Raw genomic sequence first — 20,617 nt, forward strand, 5'->3', positions numbered from 1 at the left:
GGACCCCCTCGCAGTGGGAGCAATAGGGATGTCGTCTTCGTGGTCGACGACTGGCCGCTCAGGAGCTCTCGGGATGGACATGGGGGTGCGTGGGGTGGAATTTGCAGAAGTGTTCTTTGGTAGACACCACCGAGTCTGAGTGATGTCTTGCTGGAGTTGGAGAGAGCTGAAATCCCCAGCAGGAACTCGGAAGTGTGGCTCACCTTGCACCAACCATGTAATACTACCATCACTTTCTTGACAGAAGAAAGATGAGGCTACAAGGACATTTGAGGTGATGGCATTAGTGCCTTGTGTGATTTTCTCGAGGCCCGGGCGCTTGTTTTCAAAAAGCTCGGCACAAGTAAGGCGGGTGGCAAGATAGGAGATAATCCCGCCACAATGAATAGGGCCCGAATCGCTAGTGGAGACCTTAAGGAGTTTGGAAGCAAGGAAGGCGCCAAAATGAGGTCTCTTCAAGCCAGTGACCATGCACCAAAGAATTTCCAGCTCCATTTTACCGGCTCTGCTAACGTCTTCTTGGGGGAAGACAAGATTAGCAATAATTCGGAGAGCCACCCTTAAGACTGGATGGATGATATGAGATGCTTTGGCGGATCGAGCCTCATACACATCAAGTCCCGTGATTTCCTTCCAAAAGGCTTTGGCTTGGGCTTTAAAAAGATTGTTCTTCTCTCACATGTAGCCTAATTTAGGACCATATGTATTGAATTTAGAAATCCCAACAAACCCACTAAGATCGTCTAGACTCAGTTTAAATTGCAAACGCATGAGACGAAAAGAGAGACATTTGGCATTGTCATTGAATTCCAAAGATTGTAAGAATTCAATGGTTGTGTTTTTATATGATTCCATTGGTGCCAAAGTGAGAAGTCTCTCCCAGCCGATGTTGCTAAACAATTTATGGACGCCATCATAAACTCCTAGTTCTTGGAGAGTGGGAATATCTACAAACCGTTGTTGAGAATATTCGCGGTCCTTGAGGTGAAGGAATCGCTCACGCTGCTCAAGAGAGTTGTGAATGAGGGTGGTGACACCATATTTGGATTCCCATTGTTCTTTTGGTTGTGGGTTTTTTCGTTTTGGCATGATGACAAACCGGATTTATGACAAACGAGTGGTGCCCAAAGATGATAACACAACTAGACAAGCACGAATGAACAATTATATGAAGCACAAGAACGGATTCACAATTATTCCAGCCAAACAATTGTAAATTCAAAGCGTAAAACTTGAGATATGGAAGGAATTTACCGTTTAAACGCTTGGATTTGGGGTGTTGGCTTGTATTATTCACTTCATCTTCAACCTCAAGAAGGCTTGAACTCTTCAATGGTGGAATGTCAAATTGGAGATGAAAGCTTTTAATCTTCCTTCCAAAAGCACCTCCCCAAGCTTGGTCTTGAACCCTATACAAGAATTAATTCAAATTATACAACTCAAGAACTAGGGTTTATAGGGTTTATGAAGGAAAATTCGATCTTTTACCCTCTAATTGAAGAAATCGATCTAGAGAATGAAGATCATGAAGTTAAGAACCGATAGTAACATACCTTTGTGCCTCAATCTTGGATTAATTGGAGAGAAAAAAAATCAAACCCTAGCCTAGGGTTGTGGGGATCGGTCGACAATTATGAGGAGAGTGAAGGAGGGTAACACGATGTGAGAAGAAAGGGAAACGAAGAATGCACGATTGATCGAATGGCAATGTGTTCACCAAGTCGCACGACCTAAACTGTCGAAGAATGCACGATTGGCTTCGTCCGTGAGTTCGTGGGTTTTTCAGCCGTGCCCCTTTGTTTTTTTTTATGAAGGTTGTGCGTTTTTTAAGGGTCTTGATCAATTCGCACGGGCCGTGTGTTTAGGCCGTGCGTTTTTTTTCTGTTTGCTACAATCTGCGATGACACGCATGGTCTAGGATTTAGGCCGTGCGTTTTGGCCCTTACCCATGCGATTTGGAGCCAGCCCGTGCCAAATTTTTTTTTTCTTAAAAACCTCGAAGTGGAAGCATGGGCAAAATTATGACCATGCGTTTTTGGCTTACCCCGTGCGTTTTCTTTCTGTTAACATGAAACTCACGATTTTTTTTTTTTTTTTTTTTTTTAAAAACAAAAACATATTTTCTTTGATCTTTAAATAGAAAAGTTATTTGCGTGGAACCCTCGAAAAGACGTAAAAACATTGCAACACGGATGAAATAAATCAAAATAAAGAGAATAGAAAGAAATACTCCCGAGTTGCCTCTCGATTAGCCACCCTTGTTTCAAGTCTTTGGCTCGACTTTGCCCTTTAGATTCACTCAATGTAGTCCGGGCGTTCCAAGCTATCAACCTCCATATCTTTCTCTTGGAAACCTTCATAGAAAACCTTTAACCTGTGGCCATTAACTTTGAACACTTTTCCAGTTTTGTTACTCTTAATCTCAACTGCACCATGATCAAATACATTAGTAACAATGAACGGTCCTACCCACCGGGACCGTAGCTTACCAGAAAACCATTTAAGTTGAGAGTCATAGAGTAATACCTTTTGACCAATCTCAAAGGTCTTACGAGAGAGGTACTTATCATGGAATGCTTTGGTCTTGTCTTTGTAGATGCATGAACTCTCGAATGCTTCATTTCTTATCTCCTCCAGCTCTTGGATCTCTAACTTTCGTTGAACGCCCGCTTCATCCATCTTCATGTTTAGCTTTTTGACAGCCCAGAAAGCTTTGTGTTCCAATTCAACAGGGAGGTGGCAAGCTTTGCCAAACACGAGTCTATAAGGTGACATCCCAATTGGAGTTTTATATGCAGTTCGGTATGCCCAAAGTGCATCTTCTAATCTCAAACTCCAATCTTTGCGGTTTGTGCTCACTGTTTTCTCAAGTATGGACTTGATTTCTCGGTTTGACACTTCAGCTTGTCCATTTGTTTGCGGGTGATAAGCTGTGGACACCCGGTGTTGGACTCCATACTTCTTGAGAACTGATCCAAGAGTTTTGTTGCAGAAGTGTGTGCCCCTGTCACTGATCAAGGCTTTTGGAGTTCCAAACCTACATAAAATGTTAGCCTTGACAAAATCTACAACAACTTTTGCATCATCAGTTCTTGTTGCCTTTGCTTCTACCCACTTGGAAACATAGTCAACAGCCAAAAGGATGTATAAATTCCCAAAGGATGAAGGAAAACGACCCATAAAGTCAATACCCCATATATCAAATATTTCACAAACCAAGATGGGGGTCAAGGGCATTTGGTTTTGGGAACTCAAAGAACCGGTCATTTGACATCTCTCACAACTTTTACAAAAAGTGTAAGAGTCATGAAAAAGTCGGGGCCAATAAAATCCACAGTCTAAAATTTTCCTGGCAGATCTTTGAGGACCAAAATGCCCTCCACAAGCATAACTATGACAAAAGTTGAGAATAGATTGTACCTCATGTTCTTCAACACATCTTCTTATTACCTGATCTGCACAATGTTTCCAAAGGTACGGTTCATCCCAAATGTACCTTCTCGCCTCTTTTTTGATCTTATCTCTCTGTGACCTCGTGAGCTCGGGTGGGAACTTTCCCGTCACCATGAAGTTGCATATATCCGCATACCAAGGTGGTGTTTGGATAGCAAACAAATGCTCGTCCGGGAATGTGTCATGGATGGGGATTGCATCTTCGGGTTGAACTATTCGGCTCAAATGGTCGGCGACTAGGTTCTCTTTCCCGCTCTTATCTTTGATCTCAATATCGAACTCTTGCAAAAGCAGCATCCACCGTATTAACCTCGGCTTCGAATCTTTCTTGGTAAGTAAGTGCTTTATGGCTGCATGGTCCGAGTATATGATCACTTTGGTTCCAAGGAGGTATTGCCGGAACTTCTCCAGTGCAAAAACAATAGCGAGCAACTCTTCATCTAGCTTGAAATTTTCTGCAATTTCTTTGACTGACTTGCTATCAAAATTCCTGCTCAAGACTAACTCCAACAAATCATGGTTAGTCAACTCAAAACACTTTTCAGTCAAAGGTTGGATTATATCAACAAAATTTATGCAATGAACATCACTTGGGTACCTCATTGCTTCATAGATATTGAAGTTGATGACCTCCCCATTGAATTCCATGGACAATGTACCATTGTAGACATCAATTTTTGTTTTTGCTGTTTTCAAGAATGGTCTACCTAAAAGTATGGAACTCGAGGATGGATGGTCATCATCTCCCATATCAAGCACATAAAAATCTGCAGGAAAGACAAGCTCATTAACTTGCACCAAAACATCCTCTAATACACCTTTTGGGTGTACTATAGAACGATCTGCAAGTTGGATGATTACCCCTGTTTTTGTTAAAGTGCCTATGCCAATAGATTTATAAATAGAATATGGTAAAACATTAATTGAAGCTCCTAAATCTAGCATAGCACGGGGAACATACAAGTTTCCCAATTTGCAAGGAACGGTAAAAACACCTGGATCCTTGCACTTTGGGGGCATCCTTTTCTGCAAAACTGCAGACACATTTTCACTTACTTTCACTGTCTCATTACCTCGCAGTTTCTTTTTAGATGTGCAAAGTTCCTTAAGAAACTTAGCATACCTAGGTACCTGTTTGATCGCATCTAAGAGAGGAATGTTGACTTCAACTTTCCGGAACATTGCCATGATTTCACTATCTTCTCTCTCTTTTTTGTTGTTGCTCAATCTTGATGGAAAAGGTGGTGGTGTGATCTTTGCTTCTTTCTCTCCCGGCTTCTTTTTCTCCACCATTTCTTCTTTCTTTGCATCCTTCTTTGGTGGTTCTTCTATCACTAACTCCTCTTCTTCTTCTTCGGGCATCTTCGGGCCGTCATATTTCTTTCCACTCCTCAAGCTAATTGCACAAGCATTGTGCTTTGGGTTCTTTTCAGTTTGAGGAGGTAGCTTTCCTTGATTCTCCATTTTGCTCACCGATTGAGCAAGTTGTGCCATTTGTTGCTCAAGATTCTTGATGCTTGCCTTGGTCTCTTGCTGAAAACTTTGGGTGCTGGTGGCAAGGCTTTTGACTATGTCTTCTAAGGACATATTTGAGGATCCAGCTTGTTGAGGGGGTTGTAGTTGCCTCGGTTGGTAATTTTGTTGTGAGAATGGAGGCCTTATTTGGTAATGGAGTGGGGGTCTTTGTTGATAACCCATGTTTTGGTTGTTGTTCCACCCTTGATTGCCTCGGGGCTGATCATAAGTTCTTTGATTATGTCCGGAATAGCCTCCTATAACATTTGCTTCTTCATATTCTTCTTCTTGCAATTGAGGACACATATCAGTCGGGTGTCCCACTTGAGTGCAAATGCCACAGGGACGGGGTGTGGATTGCACACCTTTGTCCTTAGCAAGCATCATTACCACCTTAGTCAATTCGGATAGTTGAGCTTCAATTTGAGGAGTGTGCACCTCTTTTACACCTCGAGGTGCATCTGTGTACCAATCTTCATCTTGACTAGTGTGCTTTGAATCCTCCGCCATGTTTTTTATGAGATCCCGAATCTCCGTTGGGGTCTTGTCAGTCAAAGATCATCCACTTGAAGCATTAAGAAGTCTTCTTTCCCAAGGAGTCATGCCTTCAATGAAGTATTGAAGGATTTGATACTCACTAATACCATGCTTTGGGCAACGGGCACAAAGCTTTTTGAACCTCTCCCAATATGTATGAAAGGCTTCTCTTTTGTGTTGTTTGATCCCAATTATCTCTCTTCTTAGAGCTGAGGCTTTCATTTCTGGGAAGTATTTGTCTAAGAAGAGGCGTGCAAGATCTACCCATGTGTTGACCGTCCCCGGTGGAAGGTCATAAAGCCAATCTTTTGCTGAGTCTTGCACTGCAAAGGGGAATGCCCTAAGCTTGATTTGGTCTTCAGTGACATTGTGCGGTTTCATGCCAACACACACAACATGGAACTCCGTGAGGAACTTGTGGGGATCTTCATTTTCTAAGCCTCTAAAGGTTGGGAGTAAGTGAATGAGACCGGATTTTAATTCTAGGTTTGTGGCTGCCGGATAGGTGATGCAAAGAGGTTGTTGAGTAACCTCTTGCCTCGCCCATTGGCGAAGGGTTTGTTCGGGTGGTGGATTTGGAGGCGGATTCCCTCCATGGTTGTCTCCCATGGTATGAGTAGTGGTTGAAGTTTCTGTGGGTGTAGTGTTTGGGTTGTGATGAGTAGGTGAAGAGGGTGGGGTGGTATTTCTGGATGAGGATGGTTGAGGTGAAGGTAATGGACTTTCTGTTTCGGATGCGGACACACTTGAGAGGGTAATATCCTCCCAAATGTTAATGACCGGGGGATTGGATGATGAAGAAGTACCGGAAACCGGTTGCCTCTTACGAAGCTTGGCTTGCTTCCTTAACTTCTTTGCAGTCTTCTCTATCTCCGAGTCAATTGGCAGTGGTGTACCTGTACGAAAAGATCTAGGCATAAACAATTAGTAACACCGTGTCCCCGGCAACGGCGCCAATTTGTTAGCGGTGTCGAACCCAACAAATAATAGGGGTACAATAGACTCCAAATACACTGCTTTAATGCACTAAAAAGTAGTACAAGGCAAGCAGGGTCGAACCACAGAGACACGGGACAAAAGTCTATACCTTTTTGCACAAGGTACTTTGGTCACAAAGAGGGGTTTGTTTGCAAAAGTAAATAACTAAATAACAATCTACTTTAAAAGCATGCAGAAAATGAAATAGATTTGTAAACAAATTGATTGAATGGTTCTAGTTCTAGTTCTCAATGTTGTTGTTCAACTTGATTATGACTTGATGTAATTCAAGATTGCTATTCTATGTTGGTACTGAAAGATATTAACACGCTCTAATAACTCTCGCTTGCCAAATTATCTAACCAAAACACGCTCTTTGATTAGACCTAGCTTTACTAATTCAACCTAAACACGCTCTTAGATTGTATTGAAAAACCGCATTAAGTTTTGTACAAGCTTCCCAACAATGTTCATTTCTTCTCATACGCTCGGAAGTGTGAAAACATGTGATATATGTTTTACAATAAGAAAACTTATTGCTTGTTACCAATTATTAACTCAATAGAACGATTAGGTGCCCTAAAAGTTAATTAACTGCACAAAAATTCAATTCATGAAAGTGGCCAATCAAACACAAATCAAATTCAAGGATTCTAGTTTAAACAAAAACATAATCACTAGAATAGAATCACAAATTAAACATCAAATCATATGCTTCAAGTCAAGCAATCAACATGTTTTGAACAAGAACTAGAAACTAGGGTTTCTTAGCCACACATGGCTAAGAACAAATCAAACAAGAATAAAATGGAATTGGAATGTTTAATCCTTACAAAAGTGAAATCCAAATGTTTGCAATGATTAAGTCTTCTCAAAAGCTCCAAGAATTCTCCCAAAATTGCCTTAGATCGCCAGAAACTACTCCCAAAACCGTTCTCCCTTCAAAAATGACGTCTCCTGCTCTTTTATTAAAGTTCACGTGACATGCCATGAGGCCATGCGTTTTTAGCATGGCCATGCCTTTTGCCCATGTGTTTTTCTTTGGCATGGCCATTTGTCTTGACCATGCGTTTTTGGCATGGCCCATGCTCTTTGCTAAAATTCCAAAACGTCTTCACTGTTGGCTCCATCTTCATGTTCCAAAGCTCTACGCTCCAAGCATCCAAGCATCCATGCATCCAAGCACCATAATGCCTGCAAAATAAATCAAAAATAGTGAAGTACCAGGCATTCTTAATGAAATATGTAATTGCCCTAATAATCAACTAAATGCAAGAATTATGAAGTAGAATGCTATAAAAAAGACGGAAATAAACATGCAAAATAGGTGCATAAAATGCACCTATCAAACCTCCCCAAGCTTAGACCTTTCTTGTCCTCAAGAAAGAACAAAATTGAGAATCGACCTAGAGAAGGCGATAGGCGACTAAAAAGAAACTAAGATGAAAAGAATGGAAGGGACGAAAAGGACTAAATGGAATTAAGAATGTGCACATGCAATAAAAGAAGAACTAAAGAAAATAACATATGTACAAAAAGTTTTTTTTTTTTTCAAACATTAATGCTATGAACAAAACAAACGAACATATTCAATCCAATTAACTTCATTATGTCATACAGTCGAAGGTGTACCTGTCGGGCCTTGAGATAACTTGACATTAACCCCACAAAGATATATAACAAGTAAAACAAGGTTTTTTTTTTTTTTTTTTTTTTTTTTTTTAGCCATTCCCTAACGCAACTCAACAAAATCAAAAGCTACAACACTTGTTCACTTTTACAGGTATTAGGTTAGCACATGGAACAAGTTATGGTCTTACTCTCGTGAAAACATGTGATGCAAAATATGCTCATTTTCCTTTTTCAAATCATGACAATGACCGACTCCAGCTATTTGTTGACTGACAACAATCTTTTTCTAAAAAATATTTTCTAAAAATTCCCTAATATTTACCCAGATTGGTTACATGTTTCAAACCACTTACACCAGTCAAAGTAGTTTACAGTCAGTCCCAATGTTTACAGCCAAACATTTTTCTTTCAAACACATTATTCAGTTAAACTATAAACATAAATATAAACAAACTATCTAATTATATTTCTCTACAAATAAAGCTCATGGCTTTCTTTGAAATCCGTGTAACGGGCTTCCAACCAACACATCCAAATCAGATGACCTTAGTGTGCTAGATTTAAAGAGATCCCTCAGGTTTACTCGCCCGAACCTCAAAGGCCACATATTAGCTTTATTTGTTATTATTAAGTTCATGACTTTCTATGGAACCCGTGTAGCGAACTTTCAACCCAATCAGTCCCAAACAGTTTTGCTTTAGGCAATTAGGTGTAAAACACCCCTCGGAGTTTACTTGTTCGAATCCCAAAGGTCACAAATTAACTTAATAATATTTTTATTTATTTATTTATTATTTTTTATTTTTTTTATTTTTTTTTATTTTTTTTATTTTTTTTATTTTTTTTTATTTTTTTTATTTTTTTATTTTTATTTTTATTTTTTTTTATTTAGAGGACTGATGTAAACGCGCAAAGACCCGTAAGTATAGTCGGAAACAATGTCCCCAAGCAGGGTATTTAGAAGGGAATAGACAGAAAAAACTTTTTAGAGCGCTGGAGAATTCGAGTCACTGAAATTTTATATTCATTTTATAACTCTTTGAAATTGGAGTTTGGATATGAATGAGCAATAACTCATAAGACCGGTCGTGTGTTCCAAGGGCTAAACTATATCTGTCTTCATGATTCGGTGTTGATAACCTTATCATTTTTTGTTTTGCACGAGTAGCTTTGGGAGACGTGTTCGTGTGAAATTAGGTTGCTTCAAGATTTTTAATAAAAACGAACAAGTTCTAATCTCAGGCCACGACTAATCTACCACTTCAACTTATTCAAGAGGATTAGGTTTCTTTAGATTGAAATTTTTCTTTTTTTTATTATTATTTTTTTATTTTTTATTTTGAATGCATGAAAAGAAAATAAAAATAAGAAAAAAGCAAATTAAAAATAAAAATTTTAATGCATGTTGAAACTAAAACCTAATGTACAAAGACCCCTCCCCAAGCTTAAGATTTAACATCGTCCTCGATGCTCGAAGAGGGTAGGGCAATCTACTAGCTGCGAGGGGCCCAACGCTGCATGAACTGCATGGCTTGTTGTACCGTTTGTGTCAATTGTTGAACGTCATCGCGAATGTCAGCAACAGCTTGATCAAGGTGATCAAAACGCCTCATGATAAGCGGTACTCATGTCAAGCCTTGTCCCCAAAGCTTTTTGTAGCGACTGCTAGAACCTTGAGGTGAACCTACTATCTCGGTCCGAGATAATGGATATGGGCAAACCATGTAGTCGTACAATTTCTCTGAGGTATGTCCTAGTTAGCTTCTCTAATTTATCCGTCTCTTTGATCGGTAGGAAGTGCGCTGATTTAGTTAACCTGTCGACAATCACCCAGATAGTGTCGAGTCCGTTTGCCGTTCTGGGTAGTTTGGTTATGAAATCCATGGTTATACGTTCCCACTTCCATTCTGGTATTTCTGGTTGTTGCAACAATCCTGAGGGCTTTTGGTATTCTACCTTGACCTTGGCGCACATCAGACATTTAGTCACGTAGGTAGCAATTTCGGCCTTCATGTTCGGCCACCAGTACAACTTCTTGAGGTCGAGATACATCTTATCGGAGCCGGGGTGTATGGAGTATCGTGTTTTATGGGCTTCGTTCATGACGACTTCTCTGAATCCGCCAAACTTCGGCGTCCAGATCCAATCCATGAAGTAATGAACTCCATCATTCTTGACCTCAAACTTCTTATCCATTCCCCTTAAGGCTTCCCCTGCCACATTTACCGATGTTAAGGCTTCTATCTGGACTTCCTTGATTTGTGTGGACAGGTTTGAATGTATTGTCATGGTTAAAGACTTCACTCTGCGGCCCGAGTATTCCTTCCGGCTGAGTGCATCGGCCACCACGTTAGCCTTTCCGGGATGATATCGAATCTCGCATTCATAATCATTTAGTAGTTCCACCCACCGTCTTTGTCTCATGTTGAGTTCTTTCTGGTTGAGGATATGTTGGAGGCTTTTATGGTCGGTGAATATCGTACATTTCGTGCCGTAGAGATAGTGTCTCCATATCTTCAGAGCGAAGATGACTGCTCCTAGCTCAAGATCGTGTGTTGTGTAGTTTACTCCGTGCGTCTTTAGTTGCCTTGAGGCGTAGGCGATGACCTTCCCTCGTTGCATCAGGACACACCCAAGTCCTTGGTTTGATGCATCGCAATAGACCACGAAGTCCTCCGTTCCTTCGAGCAAGGTTAGGATGGGCGCACTACATAAGGCTCGCTTTAGCGTTTGAAACGAGGCGTCTTGTTTTTCTCCCCATTCAAAGATCACACTCTTCTGCGTTAGGGTGGTAAGTGGTTTGGCAATCTTCGAAAAATTCTGTATGAACCTTCGGTAATACCCGGCAAGTCCCAAAAATTGTCGGATTTCCGTAGGGGTCCTTGGTGTCGTCCAACTTTCTATTGCCTTGATCTTAGAAGGATCCACGTGTATCCCCTCCTTGCTTACTACATGTCCTAGGAAATCCACTTTCTGAATCCAAAATTCTCACTTGGAAAATTTTGCGTAAAGCTTCTCTGCCCTCAACGTTTCCAAAACTTGGCGGAGGTGTTGGCTGTGTTCTTCCTGGCTTCTAGAATAGATGAGTATATCATCTATGAACACGATCACGAATTTATCCAGGAAGGGACGACATACTCGGTTCATCAAGTCCATGAACACCGCTGGAGCATTTGTCAATCCGAAGGGCATTACTACGAACTCGTAGTGACCATAACGTGTTCGGAAAGCCGTTTTAGGGATGTCTCCTTCCAGCACTTGCAGTTGGTGATAACCAGATCTTAGATCGATCTTTGAGAAGTAGCTTGCTCCCTGCAGTTGATCGAACAGATCGTCTATGCGCGGTAGGGGATATCGGTTCTTGATCGTCAGTTTGTTCAGCTCCCAATAATCGATGTACATGCGAAAGGATCCGTCCTTCTTTTTCACGAATAGGACTGGTGCTCCCCATGGTGAGAAGCTCGGTCTGATGAATCCCTTGCACAGCAGCTCATTTAATTGACTGGACAGTTCCTGCATCTCGGCTGGGGCTAAACGGTAAGGCGACTTTGCTACTGGGGTAGCTCCGGGGATTAAGTCGATTCTGAACTCAACTTGGCGCTCTGGTGGAATTCCTGGAAGATCTTCTGGGAAAATATCTGGGAAGTTGCAGACTTCCGGAATGTCTTTAATGTTCTTTGGTTCTTGTTTCTGGTCTACTACGTGGGCTAGAAAGGCATGATATTCCTAACGAAGATATTTTTGTGCCTTAACACAAGAGATGATTTGTAAACTTGAACTAGGTTTGTCACCATAAATGACAAGGGTTTCGCCGTTTGGCAGATATAGGCGAACGGCCCTTTCATGACAAAGTATATCGGCATGGTGAAGGCTCAACCATTCCATACCGATGATGACATCGAAACTTCTTATCGAGATGGGCATAAGATCGACTCGAAACAAGTGCTCGTTTAAATTTAGTGTGCATCCTACGTACAAATCGTTTGCGTTTTCTGTTTTACCGTTTGCCATTTCTACAGTGAATATTTTATTGAGTGGTTGAGGTTTTTGACTAAGTAGGTGTTTGAATTTATGACTCACAAAACTTCTCTCCGCACCGCAGTCAAAGAGTATGCATGCATAAGTGTTGTTGAGAAGGAACGTACCCGTAACCACCGTGGGGTCTGCTATCGCTTCATACTGCCCTATTGCCAGCGCTCTCCCCACGCCGCCAACGTTCCTTGTCTTGGGGCAGTCCCTTTTGATGTGCCCAGTTTCTCCACACCCATAACATGCCTGGCTTATCCCAGTACCAGGAACTTGAGTGACTGGTCGCGCTGGCGCCTTACGGAAACGGGCTGTGTGCCCTTTCTTGTCGCAGTTCTTACAGTGCATCTCGCGGCAATTACCGTGGTGATGGTAGTTGCACTTGCTGCACTTGGGCAGATTCCCCGCATATGGTTTTGTTGGCGCAGGGGTAGCAGGAGTTGTGGTGGGGGTAGTAGCAGCATGAACCGCAACCATTTGCTTCTTTGAAGGTTCTTGCGAAGTTTGTCCCTTTCTTTTGTTCCAGAATTTCTTCTTCTTGTTGTTGTTGGCATTGATCTCGTTGTTGTTGTTCCCTTTGGTTGGTTCAGCCATGATAGCCGTGACTCCTTGACAGACACCATGATCAACAAGAGATTGCGCCAGTTCCTTGGCGCTGGCGAAGGTCATGGGTTTGGAAGCTAACACACTTCCTCGAAGTTGGGGTGATAGTCCCCAGATGTATCTCTTGACCTTTTGGCTTTCCAGGATTAACATTCCTGGACAAAGTGTTATTAAGTCACTGAACCTGTTGGTGTAACCTGCTATGTCCGAGCCTACCATCGAAAGGCTCCACAGTTCCTGTTCAAGCTTCTGAATCTCACCTCTTGGGCAGTATTCTCGAAGGAGCATTCGTTTCAAGTTTTCCCAACCCATGGAGTTCGCCACCACTAGGGTTAGTGTCTGGACGTGGCCGTTTCACCATGTCAGGGCGCGTTTAGAGAAAGTAAAAGTGGCAAACTTTACTTTGCTTTCTTCAGGGCATGCGTAGATTTCGAATACAGCTTCCGTTTTCTCTATCCATTGTGATAGAGCCAATACTCCCCCAGTCCCATAAAAGGGAATAGGTTTTCCGTTGGTGAAGTCTTTGTAAGTGCATACCCCTGAACGGCCTTGACCTTGGCCATTTGTAAAGCTGTTTGTTCCTCCCCCCCCCCCCCCCCCCGATCCGTTGTTGCTCATTTGAGCCATCGCTGCGGTTACAGCAGTCTGGAACATAACGGCATCCATAGTTTGAGGAGGTGGTGGAGGTGGTGTTGAAGTTGAGTTTCTGCGTGTTGATCTACAAGGAGGCATGTTCTGGTAGAGAAAAATAAGAATGAATACTATAAGTTTCTAATGTTTTGATAATCGTGCGTTAGTTGTATCTTGTAATTTGTTTTGACTTTAGTTTATGGTTTCAAGGTAGGCATAGAAATTTTTTTTAAAACCCATAATTTCTGAGAGGTATATAATAAGAAATACTTCATATTTATACATATAGGTCACACCTGAGGTGTGTTACATTACACATCTTGTTTGGAAAATTTGACCCACCTAGAGGTCTCCGATTACAAATACAAAAGGAAATAAGGGAAAAACTTTTATCCGAAATCCTATCCTATAACAAAATTGTTGGGGTTTGAAGAAGCTCTATTTGCGGCGTTTTGAGCTAGATTCGGCATCTGACCGTTTGACTCCCATCAGGCGCCTCGCGAGATCTGCTTGTTGTTCCTTCATCTCTCTTATTTCTGCTAGAGCCGTTATCATTTGGTTCTGCAGCGTCCCCGTGTAGATTTGGGTATTCTCATGTAGTCCTTCCAAACGGCAGATGTCTGTGGCGTTACCTTGAGTAGCAGCATTGACCTCGCGAACTCTGGCTGCTTGCTTGTCTGCCTGGTAGTTCTAGGTAGCTATAGCGTTCACGATAACAGGAAGTGCTCGATCAGCTGAGCCTCCCCCACTGACATTGTAAAAATCTCGGCACATGCCGAAGGGAGGGCGAACACCTTGCTGGCGGCTCCAGTAGTAGAGGTGGCTTCCCCACATGGGAATGGGTTCTGGTTGATATGGTCTGATTTTGGGAGGATGAGGGATGGGAGGGTCGATTACTTCCGGCTCGGAGTCTATTCCACTAGAAATTTCCTCGATCTCTTCGTCGACTTCGAATTCCTCTCCGACTTCGACTTCGAATTCTTCTTCGATAACCCCTTCGGGTTCTTCCTCGACCTCCTCCTCGATTTCTTCTGGGTCTTCCTCCGGGTCCTCTTCTATCCAGCCGCCGTTACCTTGGTTTGGGTAGTAGGGATCTCCTGGTAAATGGAATCCGGCCATTTGTCTGTACTAGGATAGAGTCATGAGAATTTTTATAAGAAAAGAAATTTCTCTTTAACGACTTCCTGTGCCTAACTATATTTTTACGGAGCGCAAGTATTTTATTGTTCAATTAACAATATACTTATAGTATTTCAATTTAGCGAATTCTAAAATAATTTGTATTTGGTAAGTTTGTGGCTTGTTGTCCACTATGACCATTCCTTGACGTATGTTGGTCAAATCTAGGATAAATATAGTTGATCAGGCTATATTTATTCTAGACCTGATTACATACCCCGAGGCTCAATCGTAGTGTCGTAACTTGCCTTAATACTTTTTAGAAAACTTGTCATGATACGAGATTAATGCATGCTAGTAAAAATGTATTTTTTTTTCTTTTTTTTTCTTTTTTTTAAAGGAAGTATATTGTTCATGAAAACGTTTTGTCAGAGGGTTTTTGGTCCCCTTTGCATTTATAGTTTTTATATCTTATGTGGTTCGATATACTTAGTTCACTATAAACAATGCTCTGATACCAATCTGTCACACCCCCAAACCAGAATGGCGGAAACATTCGGGGGTGGTTGACTTCACGTAGTATCACAACAATTGAATATTATAAAGAAAGTAACACAACCATCATATATATAATAAAGAAAACGTATCTTGTTGCGTTATACATATTTGCAAAAGAATATTACAATATGATGATATACATGTTTATTGATAAACGTCCATAGCGTTCCTTCTTCAAAAGTTGCTGGTTACCTGTATTACTGATTCCCTGAGAAATACAAGTGGTTTTGAAAAAGTGTCAACAATTAAGTTGGTGAGTTCATAAGTGTTTTGCATTGAAAAGTGTGTCCTTTTGGTAGTAAATCGATGAACGAGGTTTTCAGAAAATCCAATATTTTTCTATAAATGGTTTGAAAAGTTTCCGGAGTTGGAGTGCATTAGTATGTTCCATACTTGAATAATAATGATAAACTTTGTGCTAAAAATAATGTGGAAAACTGAATGCATATATGAATCTCGTAAATCAAACTTGTTTTTATACTTTCATGTGAGTTTCATAACCATACTATTGATACTGACGGCCTATAACAACATTCTTCAGGTGTTGTAGTGTTATGACATTTGAAACCCCAGACCTGCCGGTCTAACTATAGCTAATAGTTTAGGTGCGGAGTTGTCAATGTCGTATAGATCTATACACAAGTATCACGCTCTCTCTCCAAGAGATTATGGTATATAATACAAGACTTGAAATGCATACATACGAGTACGTTGAAGTTTGAATATCTCACATTGCTTGGTATAAACAGATTTACGATAATAAAGATTTTACTTCATTTGAAAGTATTTCATTTGTCAAGATGTATACATAAAATGTATGGATAACTTGTTAACTATGCTCATTATAGTTTCTCAAAAAGTATGTTTCCATTTAGTAAGAATAACTTAGTGATATAATAGCCTTTTAAAAATAAAGATGTTTGTATCAATACCCTATAAGATAGATATTATAATTATGTTTATAAAACGATACTTTGACTTGTAATGTACTTGTATTTCCCCCCTAAAACATGAAAAGAATTGAAAGGTAGGGGTATGAACTCACCCGTTTGGTTTGAAGAGAGAGGCTAGAATTGAGCAGAATTTCGACCGCGGAATGTTGCGTCTTCGGGCTTTTCGGGGATCTCTGCAGCGTAGATCTTTCGTCGGGGGCTCGAGTGCGGAAACCGAGGGCGTCGGGATGATCTCTGGGGCTTAGAAGTATGGGAGAGTGACTGAGGAATTGAGAATGTGTGCAAAAACTCGAAGCTCAACCTCTCTATTTATAGGCTGGAAACTCCTCCTACGCGGGGCGTACCTCCGAAGTACGCTGGGCGTACGCAGTACGCGGGGCGTACCTCGGTTATGCGGGGCATAAAAATGCGTCATGGCTTACGACTCCGGTCTAGCTAAGCGTAGAGGTGCAGCCGATGGGACTCGACTCTGGGTCTAGTACGCGGGGCGTACTCCCATATTACGCGGGGCGTAATTCTGGCTTCCGTCTTCTAAATTCCGTAACTTTCGCGTACGAGCTCCGTTTTTCGCGTTCTTTATATCCACGCGTAGGTGAGATTATGCTCTACAACTTTCATTTAGACTCCGTCGGCTAGTTTTGACTTTATTTTTAATGATATAATTTTAATAGGCCGGGACTCCTAAAGTCCGTTAAAAATTCGTAGTTTCTTTATTCGACGTCGGTTTTCATTTGTCTTTTTATCGTTTTATTACTATTGTGGACATCTTCAACATCCGTTTAGGTGGCGATAGCTAAATAACACTAAATCTTCAATTTGAGTTTTTAGCCCTCTACTACTGTTACAAAACTTAGGAAATTCGTAACTTCTTCATACGAAGTCCAATTTGGGCGATCTTTTTATGCACGCTCACCTTTCAACGAGATCTACGACTTTTGTTTAGATACTTAAGGCTAAAATGCATTTTATCGAAATTTCACTTTTTACGTTAAATAGCGTTTTAATAGTATATCGTAATTATACAATCTGTTATAATTTCCTCAATATAACCCGATTTTGAACGTTCTTTATGTTTTTGGAAACCTTGGCACGATATCTAATATTTGATGCATCCTAATTTAGATATTTGAACACTTTATTTGTGAGGTTAATTCAAAATAGTTTTCGTTGTATTTGACATTTGAGCGTTACACTGTTTTTGGAAAATATGGGGTTGTCACATTCTCCATGTCCACATCCCTAACCCTGACCTGATAGTATCCGGACCTTAGGTCAATCTTGGAGAACCAAGATGCTCCCTGCTACTGATCGAAAAGATCATCTATCCTAGGGAGTAGATAACGGTTCTTCACCGTCAATTTTTTCAACTCCCGGTAATCAATGTACATCTAGTGCGAACCGTCCTTCTTCCTAACAAAGAGAATTGGTGCTCATCTCGGAGAACTGCTAGGACGGATGAACTGCTTGCCAAACAATTCCTGTAACTAAGATGACAGCTCCTGCATTTCAGGTGGTTCCAATCGGTACGACGCCTTGGTGATAGGGCGGCACTCTGCACTAGGTCGATCCTGAACTCAACCTGCCTCTCCGGAGGCACTCCGGGTGACTCCTCCGGAAATACATCAATGAACTCTCTGACAACCAGAACATCCAAAATCGAAACCTGATCCCTGACCCGCGTATCCACCACATATGCCAAATAACCTGCACACAGGTGCTGAATATATTGCCGAGCCCTGGCAGCTGAGCAAAACTTTGAACCCAATCTGGTGCCGTCTCCGTAGATAACCAATTCTCCCCCACTTGGGGTTCGAACTACCACCTGCTGATCCTCGCAGTCAATCAGGGCAACGAAACGACTAAGCCAGTCCGTACCCACAATCACACATACATCCCCCATGGGAGTCGGATTCAAGTCTATAGGGAAGGATACCCCGAAGATCTCCAGAACGCAACCCCGATAAACTAAAGAAACCAAAATCCCATGTTCGTTGGCGGTAGAGACTCACAACGGACACTCTAGCTCTCCTACAGGCAAACCAAACTCCCTACTGAACGATTGAGAGACAAATGACCGACTCGCCCCGGAGTCAAATAGTATCATCGCAACTAAGGAGTTCACTAAGAACATACCTAACATAGGCACAACATATTAACATAAAACCAATGTAATTAATAAGATAAAGGATAGAAACATACCAGCCACCACGTCAGGTGCTGTCCTGGCCTCCTCGGTTGTAAGCTGAAAGGCACGTCCCCGAACCCTTGGGGGCTCTGCTCTACCCTGAATCATGTCAGTAATCCTCAGTGTAGCCGGCATTGGAGCGTGCACCGGCCGGGTAGCGAGCAATGGACAGTTGATCTTCACGTGACCAACCTTATCGCAGTGATAGCAGAACCTCATATCCTAAACCGGGGTTGACTGGAGGCAATCCCTCGCAAAGTGCCCCTCCATTCCGCATTTCCGGCACGCACTAACGGATCTAAAAACTCCAGAATGACCCTTCATGAACTGCCTACAAGTGTGGCCACCCTGTCCTCTAGACCTAGAATCAGCGGTCTTGGACCGCTTTGGCGTAGGCTGTGACTGCGTCAGAGCCTACCTCTATTCTCGCAACTGTAAATCAATCTCAAGATCATGCCGCCTAGCAGCCTCCTGTAACTCCAGCAATGTATCACAAAGTTGGGTAGAAACAAACTGTTGGATGTCGGTCTTGAGCATGCTCAGATAACGTTTCATCTGAGCCTGCTCGGAAGTAAACTCCGGGAAAACATTTCCCTTTCAGTGAACATACGGGTGATCTCCGTCACCGACTTTGTACCTTGTCTCAACTCCAAAAACTCTTGTGCCATCAGTTCCTACTCGACCTGTGGAATGTAGCAAGTGTGGAATATCTCCTCTAACCGATCCCAAGTAACCACATCTCTTTGATCATCGAGATACGATCCTGTCATTAACCTCCACCAATCCTTTGCTCCGGACCTCAGCAGGTTCAGAGCACACTTGACTTTCTGGTCAGTAGGACATGATCCCTCAATGTCAAATAGCCACCTCATGGATATGATCTGGTCTTGAATCCCATCAAAATTTGGGGGCTTTGTGTTATCGAAGTCCTGATACTAAAAAACCTGACTGGTCCCACCACCAGCGGCTGCTACAGCTGTAGATGATGGGTTATGAGCATAACATCAATATTATGGTGTACATGCAACTCTAATTTCTTTGATCTAGGTTTTTGTAAGTAGAAATACAACATTGAATACCAAAACCATAAACCCTAATTTACTAGCATACAAATCTGAAAATCACATATGATTAGGGTTAGAAAGTTTACCTTGATTGTTATGTAGCAATAACAATCTCAAACCTCCTTGATCTTGACTTCTGAAAGCCTAGTGCCCCAAGTGTTGCACCTCTAATGGAGTCACAAACACCACAAGCAACAAGATGACTTAGGAGAGGGAGGAGGAGGCACAAAATTCGTCCAAGGCACTTATAAGAAGCATATGGTCGAATTTTGGGAGCCTTAGCATTCCTTTTATAGGCGAGCTGCTAGGGTTTCAGTCAAAAATCTAAATGGACTGCTTAGCCACCAAGAAGCCCATTAGATCCTTCTACAATCAAGGCCTGGATGATTTCTAAGTGGGCTTCCACCTTGAATTTGTCCACCTTATTCCTAAGGGATCTACAGCCCAAAACCAATTATCTTATAATTCTAATTCTAGTCTTCTAAGTTTAATTAATATCTTTTGACCACAAAATTAATTCTTGATCAATATTAATTAAAAAATATGATTTCTCTTTTAATATATTATTCATATAATATATCAATAAATCATAATTAATCCTCTTTCTACTTGATTACTCCTATCAGTTGCTATGGTGAAGGCAACCCAAAAGGACTATGCTCATAATCGGGTCAAGTACATACCAAAATAGTTATGGGATTAGACACCTAATCCAACAGTCTCCTACTTGGATAAGTCTAATAACTATTTTGCAAATACGAATTCAGAACCTGATCAGCAATCGTAGCTTTCAAAAGCCGCTGTCAACTCTGATCTTATCAGTAACGCATCCTTTAGATAAGGGATCATATATTCCTCCATTCTAGATATCGTATAAACTGAGACATGGATTCTAATCATACTCTCTATTCATTTGTTGTTTCCCAATTTCCGATTTACGATGACTGACAACAGACTACAATTGAACACATCAACTTAGTCTAAGCTTAGCCAAGCGCTTTAGGGTGTCATCACTAAATCATCAAGGGGTCCACTGATATCGCTTTTCTCAAACTTTGGGTAAAAGGAATGGATAAACTTCAACTCAAATGCTCGCTTGTACCTACTCATCAAATCACACACAACAATATGTCTTATAACACCAAGTTACTAGTGCGTTTACATATTATCAAAGTGCAATCAACTTGTAAATTACAAATTACATGTCTCGGTTTCAAGAATATAATATATTATCGTATCACTAATCACCCGTGATAAAATCTATAAAGTGATTCAAGTGAGTGTGGGTTTAATCCAATACTCAAAACTTATTTCAAGAGAGCTCATGAACACTGCAGCAGACTTTTGCAATTTCTAAAACGATT

This window comes from Lactuca sativa, chromosome 8, assembly GCF_002870075.4.
Source record: "Lactuca sativa cultivar Salinas chromosome 8, Lsat_Salinas_v11, whole genome shotgun sequence".
Classification (NCBI taxonomy): domain Eukaryota; kingdom Viridiplantae; phylum Streptophyta; class Magnoliopsida; order Asterales; family Asteraceae; genus Lactuca; species Lactuca sativa.